This window comes from Mus caroli, chromosome 1 (genome assembly GCF_900094665.2).
Source record: "Mus caroli chromosome 1, CAROLI_EIJ_v1.1, whole genome shotgun sequence".
NCBI lineage: Eukaryota > Metazoa > Chordata > Mammalia > Rodentia > Muridae > Mus > Mus caroli.
Window position 1 is genome coordinate 5164586 of NC_034570.1, and position 9553 is coordinate 5174138.

At 39.0% G+C, this 9553-nt stretch overlaps 1 protein-coding gene and 1 pseudogene across 9 annotated transcripts in view; both read right to left on the reverse strand.

Moving 5' to 3' along the window:
* Positions 1 to 9553, reverse strand: part of Sntg1 (syntrophin gamma 1) — an 835208-nt gene that overhangs the window by 523511 nt on the left and 302144 nt on the right. The gene's annotated exons all lie outside the window — the stretch shown is intronic.
* Positions 397 to 1146, reverse strand: LOC110290125 (annotated as a pseudogene).

The following is a 9553-nucleotide window of genomic DNA, read 5'->3' on the forward strand; positions in this document are numbered from 1 at the left end:
ATTCCCGCCCCCATATTACTCTCTTCCCAGCTTACCATCCAAAGTTCCTCCTCTTTTTTCCCCATTTCCCAGTCCTGAGCATACTAGGTCTCCTGCATTTATTTATTTATTTATTTATTTATTTATTTATTTATTTATTTATTTTCTATTTTCACCCTTTATTTGGAAAACAGGGCAATATTTAAGTTTTAGATTTTTTAAATGAATTAACATGGTAATAAAAAGTATGGCCTGAATTTGGAGAGTAAGTGGTTTTCCAGTTTGGGGTGCAAGATCATCTCCAAAGGAAAAGAGAACACATACTCAGTGAGCCACCAAGGGTTTGGCTTCCCCTCACTGAGGGCAAGCAGTGCAGTCCAGGCTAACCATCCATGATCTTTGTCACAGCAAATCAGAGTCTCCAATTGTTCAAAGTAACTGTAGGTACAAGAGAGAAAGCAACTCCAGACTGGCTTATTAATTGATCTGGATGACCATGAAGTGTCCCCCATTCCTGAGGTGGCAAAAATCTTCAGAGTGACTGTTGGAGCAGGGAACCTGTCATGTGCTCCCAGTTGTTACACAGTGCATAGAGACTGGTGAGTGTCAGTCCTGCCAGGCCACCGCGTGCTAGTCCTCGGAGACCACCTGTACATTGAAACAACATTCGGGTCATGGTTTCAGCTGCTACTGCGTTGAGATCATCTTCTGCACCCTGTGTTTTCTCAGTGATAACACCAAAAGCACTATAGAGCAAAGCCAGGGAGCCTAGAGTATTAGCCCAAAATGCCCCCTGCCTAGTCACCACATTCAAAATCTGTACATTTCTTGGTTTGGACCAGGCCATGCTCTGGGTTTCCTTCAATCCTAAAGGAAGACCGACCGTTCATTGCCCCGAATGTGGCCCCTGTCATGCAACATCCTCCAATAGTAAAGAAAGCTAGTTCAAATCTGCCTCGGGTTTTATTAGCTCCAGTTGACAAAATAAATTCCATCAGTATCCTGAACGAGATAGTGTGGATCCACATTTAAATAAGGAGACAGGGGGTTCATACCAGTCAGCGGGACGCGGGCCAAATCAGCTTTCAAGTAACCCACTCCTCCCGCTCCAAAGAAGCCAGCTAACCTGCTGGTGGATTTGTTGCTACTTCCTCTGCCACCCTCCATGAGGTCGCAGCAAACAGCTGTGGGCTCGCCACCACCACCTCTATTAAGTAAAATTGCAGCATAAGACAACAAAGTTTGCCCAGCTAACAGAAATTATTCTCTTATCAAAATGCATGAAATGGATTGGTTTGGCAGTTTGGATCACGCTGTGCCAAATATTTAATATTTCAGAATTAATCTCATTTACCAAACACTGTTCTACTTTTACCCATAATGTTGCTTCTAGAGATCCAGTATGAAAATAAAAATTCTTTACATAAAATCTTAGTTGTCTAACCATGATCAAAATGATACAGGCTGTCCATACAGGATTAGGGCAGAGGGTTTTGTCTTTGTCCTTGTAAAAAATTATACCCTCATATGACAAACACAAATATAGAAAAATGAACCCTTAACACACTATCTTTGGCAAAGAAAAAAAGGTTAATCTATTAGGTTCACTTTTAATGAATATTTTGAAGTCAAGCAAGAGAGGTATTGACAGGAAAAACTGAAACAGTTACATTCAAAGGGAAGAAAATTATAGTGAAAGAAAACTACAATGAAGTACTTCTGCAAAAATCATGGCCAGTCAGATGCTTCACTGAAATAATAGACACCATTTCTCCCAGCCCAGTTTATCCTTATTATCTTGTAAGACCACCTCTTCCCTTCATATACTCAAGCTGCTTTTCTTCCTATATAGATAAAAGCAACAGATAACTGCCCTGTTTCTTGAGTCTGGTGGACTGCACACCCCAAATGACCAACCATGTGCTGGGTATCCCTGTGCTGGGTAGAGCACCTTGCTGTTTCTCAACGGGAGATGGTGAAGTAGTTTGCAAGGCTTCTGCAAGAGTGTGCAAGATGCTTTATTGAAAGAATTTACCACTGAAAGCCACTAGTAATTTGTATTTGTATTTTTATTTTTATTTTTAAATCTCTCTGTCACTTTCCTCTCTTGGTTTCCAATGAAAAAGGCATTAATAACAAACAGAACAGGTCAAATATTTATGATTAATTCTTATATTTACCTAGGAGAAACAATTTAAAACAACTGTTACCATGCATTTGAAACTGTTTTCTAGAAGTCACCTTATGACTGATGTCACCACTGATTATTTAATAAAATAACTCTGAGTTGTGCACAGATAGTATGTTACATATGCCTCACTGTCTTCATTGTGGCTAAACTCCTTCATCATGGAGATAATCAGAAAATATGATTTATTTGCATTTTCCAATAGATATGAGAATTTGCTTAATAAACTTTAAGATGGTTTCAGAAAGAATGAGGAATTTCATAAATTCATTGTTTTTAATAGCTGAGTAGTACTCCATTGTGTAAATGTACCATATTTTCTGTATCCATTCCTCTGTTGACGGACATCTGGGTTCTTTCCAATTTCTGGCTATTATAAATAAGGCTGCTATGAACATAGTGGAGCATGTGTCCTTCTTACCAGTTGGAACATCTTCTTTATATATGCCCAGGAAAGGTATTGTGGAATCCTCTGGTAGTACTATGTCCAATTTTCTGAGGAACCGCCAGACTGATTTCCAGAGTGGTTGTACCAGCTTGCAATCCCACCAACAATGGAGGAGTGTTCCCCTTTCTCCACATCATCGCCAGCAACTGCTGTCACCTGAATTTTTGATGTTAGCCATTCTGACTGGTGTGAGGTGGAATCTCAGGGTTGTTTTGATTTACATTTCTCTGATGATTAAGAATGTTAAACATTTTTTCAGGTGCTTCTCAGCCCTTCGGTATTCCTCAGNTGAGAATTCNTTGTTTAGNTCTGTGCCCCATTTTTTAATGGGGTTATTTGTTTTCTGGAGTCCAGCTATTAAAAACAATGAATTTATGAAATTCCTAGGCAAATGGATGGATCTGGAGGGTATCATCCTGTGTGAGGTAACCCAATCACAAAAGAACTCACATGATATGCACTCACTGATAAGTGCATATTAACCCAGAAACTTAGAATACCCAAGATACAATTTTCAAAACACATGAAACTCAAGAAGAACGAAGACCAAAGTGTAGACACTTTGCCCCTTCTTAGAATTGGAAACAAAACACTCATGGAAGGAGTTACAGACACAGAGTTTTGAGCTAAGATGAAAGAATGGACCATCCAGAGACTGCCCCACACAGGGATCCATCCCATAATCAGCCACCAAACGCAGACACTATTGCATATGCCAGCAAGATTTTGCTGAAAGGACCTTGATATAGCTGTCTCTTGTGAGGCTATGCCAGTGCCTAGCAAACACAGAAGTGGTTGCTCATAGTCATCTATTGGATGGAACACAGGGCCCCCAATGGAGGAGCTAGAGAAAGTACCCAAGGAGCTAAAGGGGCCTGCAACCCTATAGGTGGAACAACAATATGAACTAACCAGTACTCCCAGAGCTTATGTCTCTAGCTGCATATGTAGCAGAAGATGGCCTAGTTGCCCATCATTGGGAAGAGAGGCTGCTTGGTCTTGCAAACTTTATATGCCCCAGTACAGGGGAAACACCAGGGTCAAGAGCTGGGAGTGGGTGGTTAGGGGAGCGGGGTGGGGTGGGGTGGGGGAGGGTATAGGGGCCCTTTGGGATAGCATTTGAAATGTAAATGAAGTAAATACCTAATAAAAAAGTGGGGGAAATCTTTAATAAAATAATAAAAACAGCAAAAAAGAGAAAGAATTAGAAGTGGAAGGCTAATCTTCCTCTATAAAGACTCCATTGTAAAACAATTAGACTGTGCACTTTTGAATACAGTGAATTATATAGCATTTGTTTTTTAAGCACAACTGTTGGAATAGAATAGATATTCTGTAGTGTTTATTAAGTAGATCAATGAATGAATAAATGGGAACAATAATAATAGATGGCCTAGCCGGCCATCACTGGAAAGAGAGGCCCATTGGACATGCAAACTTTATATGCCCCAATACAGGGGAACGCCAGGGCCAAAAAAATGGGAATGGGTGGGTAGGGAAGTAGGGGAGAGGGTATGGGGGACTTTTGGGATAGCATTGGAAATGTAATTGAGGAAAAGATGTAATAAAAAAATTAATAAAAAAAGAATAATTAAATTTAAAAATATTAAATAAAAGCCTAATATAAGCAAATGTTTTCTCTTGTTCACAAGAATAACCTTCCTTCAATCACTCCCTGCAGGAGAATTAATCAGAGTTTAATTTAGATTTACATCAAGAATGAAAAGAACCTAATCCTTAGAACTTCTATGGAAATCCAATTTAGGTTCTATCTCTATTTCATACATTTTTTATATTAGTGTTAAAAAGTATTCAATTTTCACACTTACTGACATCTCTTTTCTTCTGGAATATGATAAATGCTCTGAGGTGCCCATGTACAAGTGGAACTATCACAGAGATACTAAGTCTCTCTCTGTTCCTCTCAACTTTGAGTCTGAATACTGCTAACTTCTCTTCTGCACAGGGTAGCAATCTCTTACTCACACAAGAAGATTAGAAACACTGTCAATAATGGATCATATCAATTTAGAATTTGCTTCTGATACAAAGTCTTCATTTAAGTTTTTCAAGTGGTTCTCACAGAGTAGCCCCTGCATCAGTAGCACCTTCAGGCTTAATAAGACTTCAAATTCTGCAGCTCCATCCTATCTGCTAACACAGGCACTTGGGGTTTGGGACTCTGACACACTAAGGCCAACAAGCCCTCTAGGTGCTTGTTTAGTATGTTTGAATTTAAGATCCACTGCTCTAGGCAACTCCTCAACCATGATAATGATATAGATTAAGGATAAACGTGTATATGTTATCTAAGGATTCCTGATAGAATCTCTTTTGACTTAATATTATTTTCTTACAACACATTTCAAGTATATAGTGGTCTGAGTATTGTCCAAACATCTCCTTTGAAGTAAAAGACAATAAATGTATCTGTAATGTACCTCATTTGCTGGTCTCTGGATTCTGGAGGAAGGATATACCTCATTTGAGTGTGCTACTCTGGCTTATTTCAGGAGTTACCCTAAAGGTATCAATTGTATGTGATTCCCAGAACATACCAAGGCTATTGTGTAAACTACACTCCCTCATGAGCTACATAATTCAGCAGAAGTAATGTTGCTTGAAGTGTGGATGTCAGATAAAGAAGCTGTCAGATAGCCCCACAAGTGACTCACCACTAAGAGCCTTGAGATTTTGAAGCACAGTCCTCCCATTTCCATGTGGAGGGCCTTACGTGTAGCTTAGGTGAGGTGTCTTAGTTACTGTTCTATTGTTATTAAGAGGTGCCATGACCAAGGCAACTTAAAAAAAAAAACTTAATTGGGAGCTTATTTACAGTTTGAGTTGGCTAATCTATGTTCATCATGGCAGGAAGCATGGCATCAGGTATGCAGGCATGGCACTAGAACAGTAGCTGAGCACTCACATCTGATTCAGCAGGAAGAAGAGAGCCTGGGCCTGGTGTGGGATTTTGAAACCTCAAACCCCAACCCCAGTGACATACCAGCAAATCCATACTTCGTACTCCTTCTCAAACAGTTCCACTGTCTGAAGAACAAGCAAACATATGAGCCTGTAGGATCATTCTCATTAAGATGATGACATAAAAAAGCATATGGAGTATTGAGAGAGAAGGAGGCAACCTGTGTAGCCAGTCAGATACACTAGTGACAGATGATCCAGTCAAATCACTTTCACATGTAATAACTTTATTTTTAAAAGTGTTACACTAGTATACATGGCTTAGACAATGTGAATGCAAAATTGGATGAGCCAACACAAGAAGGGAAAAAGGTTAGACATGTAGTTTTTCATAAACTGCCCTTGTGAGAGTGGCTGCTGTACAGTGTATGGATAAAGTTCTGAACAGAATTAAGAGTGAATAAACCATGAAATCTTAGAAAAAAATGGAACAATTATGAGTACTCTGAGGAGTTTGTTATTATAGAAGGCAGAAAGTTTAGGCTTAAAACTAAAGACAAGTAGAGTTACAGTAACCTGAATTATAATATTAAAGAAATAATTATGCTTATGTTATGATGAGACTAGACAAGTGCCAAGGACATACTGGTGGTACTTGAAAATCTCAATTGCAGATTCAGAAGTACTGTCCTCAGGTCAGTGAAGAAGTGTGAGGCCAAGCGACAAATGAAAAATTGTGTTTGTTGCAGAGCACACTCTATTCTTCTCAGTTACAGGAACCTATAGCATTCACGTAGACAGTGGGACAGATTTCTTGACTTCCAGTTGGGATGTTCTTGATATTGTTTTAATTTTAGTAGACAAAAAATATTGTAATTATCAGATAGAAAACCATGGAAGTACATTTGAAAACATTTTGGTAGTTGGACAATTAATAACTAGGTACATGGGGGTCATGAGCTCAACATTATTGTTTCCTTATAGTACTACTCAGCTAAGCACATAAACAGACAGAAATATCATCTTCCACAAGCTAAATTGGTTTCCTGGGCAGACTGCATTAATCAGGAGAATGCAAGAGGATGATGTGTTACGATTGGTGACTATAATATTATCTGATTAGATATAAGATCTGTAAGAATGGCCTGGAGGCAGGAAGGCTTAAGGACACTGACAAAGGAATGATGGAGTAGAAATCTCAAAATAAAAAACAAAACAAAACAAAACAAAGAAACAAAAAACAAAACCTCTAGTGTAATGTGACTACAACAGGAGAGTTATGAGGATGGGTTCACAGTTGATACTAAGAGTCTAGAGACAATTGTCACAGGTTGCAATTAGAACATAATTATATAGATGAGAGCACAGATAGATGAGGATGAAGTGACAGAACTATGAACTCGGGTGATTCTATATGGCTGTTGACACTTGAGTACTTCAGCAATTTACATGCACAACACACACTGAATTAAGGGTAAAATCTCTAGTAAATCAGTAAAAGATACTGGGTGTTCAATAGATGATGTCATTATCTACAGGTAAGTCTGAAGAAATACATGATTCATGGACATATAGCATAAGGCATGAGATAGAGAAGGAAAAATATATACTGAAGAGTAAGGTCATGCTCATTTATTTCCCTTACTAATATTTAAATGCAAAACTTAGTCTTCTCTATCACTAGTGTTCTTTCTCTCTTTGGACTAATATATAGGCAGTTTTCTTTCTCTTAGTGTTTCATTTGGGTATTTTCATTACTATTATTTACAGTATTTCTACTTAAAGGATTTTTTTGAGACAGGATTTCTCTGTGTAGCCCTGGCTGTCCTGGAACTCTGTAGACCAGGCTGGCCTCGAACTCAGAAATCCACCTGCCACTGCCTCCCAAGTGCTGGGATTAAAGGCATGCGCCACCACTGCCTGGCTACTAAAAGGATTTTTTTCAAAGACAGTGATTTCTCATTTCTATCTTCTACATTTTTGATGTTTCAAATCCATATTTTTGATTTTCTTATTTCTTTTGCTATGTGTTATCCTTTTTTCTTTATGTTAAATCACTTCTCTAGACCCTGGACTAACTATATGTCCCTCTTTGACACAAAGGATTCTTTTGTGTCATTTTATTTTCACAACAAACATTTTAGCCGTTTGGACAAAGAGCCTTATATAGACTTGGCTGAATATGAATGAACACTGTAGCCTGACATGACTTGGACTTCTGAGGCTCCTGACTATTATCTAAAAGCTGGAATTACAGTCATGCACAGTCATGCTGCCTATGTGGTTTTAGGCTCAGGGCTTTGAACATGCTAAGTAAGCACTTGATCAGCTAAAATATAGCCCTGAATTTTTGGAAATATTCACCTGAAATTTTACCATAGTATCTTAAAGTTTAGAAGTTACAGAGTTGTGATCTTTTGGAAGAGTCATACTGCCTTGCTTTTTCACGATGCATGTGATTCTATTATGGGATCTGTGAATCACACTGAGTAGTTCTTCAGTTCTCAGGGTACTGCACATCCTAATCAAATAGACTTCTCTTGAAGGCTGAATACCCACCACTTAACGGGGAGAAAGAAAACCTCTCCACAACTTCATCTAATAGGGCATCATAATTCACTTCTCTTCCTGAGTCCAACAGTTCCTTCATTTTCAAACCCCAACTTCTTTCTTTGCTGATATTCATAACTGCATTACTTCATTTTTAATAGAAACGGTTTTTTGTAGAAAGGTTTTCTTTTTTCTTTTTTTCTTTTTTTTTTGCCTTGAAAAGCATTTAATTCTTTACAAGTTTCACACAAAACATTTTGACCATGTAAACCCATACCACTCAATCCTCTCATATACCCTCTTTATATATATTTAAAACTATATATTTCTTCATTTACATTTCAAATGCTATCCCAAAAGTCCCCCACACCCACTCCCCATCTCCCTTACCCACCCACTCCCACTTCTTGGCCCTGGCATTCCCCTGTACTGGGGCATAAAAAGTTTGCAATAGCAAGGGGCCTCTGTTCCAGAAGATTGCCGACTAGGCCATCATCTGCAGCTAGACACATGAGTTCTGGGGGTACTGGTTAGTTCATATTTTTGTTCCACCTATAGGGTTGCAGACCACTTTAGTTCATTGGGTACTTTCTCTAGCTCCTCCATTGGGGGCCCTGTGTTCCATCCAAGAGCTGATTGTGAGCATCCACTTCTGTGTTTGCCAGGCACTGGCATCACCTCACAAGAGACAGCTATATCAGGGTCCTTTCAGCAAAATCTTGCTGGCATATGCGATGGTGTCTGCATTTGAAGGCTGATTATGGGATGGATTCCAGGGTGCAGCAGTCTCTAGATGGTCCATCCTTTCTTCTCAGCTAAAAACTTTGTCTCTGTAACTCCTTCCATGAGAGTTTTGTTCCCAATTCTAATAAGCAGCAAAGTGACCACACTTTGGTCTTTATTATTCTTGAGTTTCATGTGTTTTGCAACTTGTAACTTGGGTATTCTAAGTTTCTGGGTTAATATCCACTTATCAGTGAGTACATATCATGTGAGTTCTTTTGTGATTGGGTTACCTCACTCAGGATGATACCCTCTAGGTCCATCCATTTGCCTAGGAATTTCATAAATTCATTTTTTAATAGCAGAGTAGTATTCCATTGTCTAAATGTACCACGTTTTCTGTAACCATTCCACTACTGAGGGACATCTGGGTTCTTTCCATCTTCTGGCTATTATAAATAAGGCTGCTATGAACATAGTGGAGCATGTGTCCTTATTACCAGTTGGAACATCTTCTTTATATATGCCCAGGAGAGGTATTGCTAGATCCTCCATTAGTACTATGTCGAATTTTCTGAGGAACTGCCAGACTGATTTCCAGAGTGGTTATACCAGCTTGCAATCCCACCAACAATGAAGGAGTGTTCCTCTTTCTCCACATCNTCGCCAGCATCTGCTGTCACCTGAATTTTTGATCTTAGCCATTCTGACTGGTGTGAGGTGGAATCTCAGGGTTGTTTTGA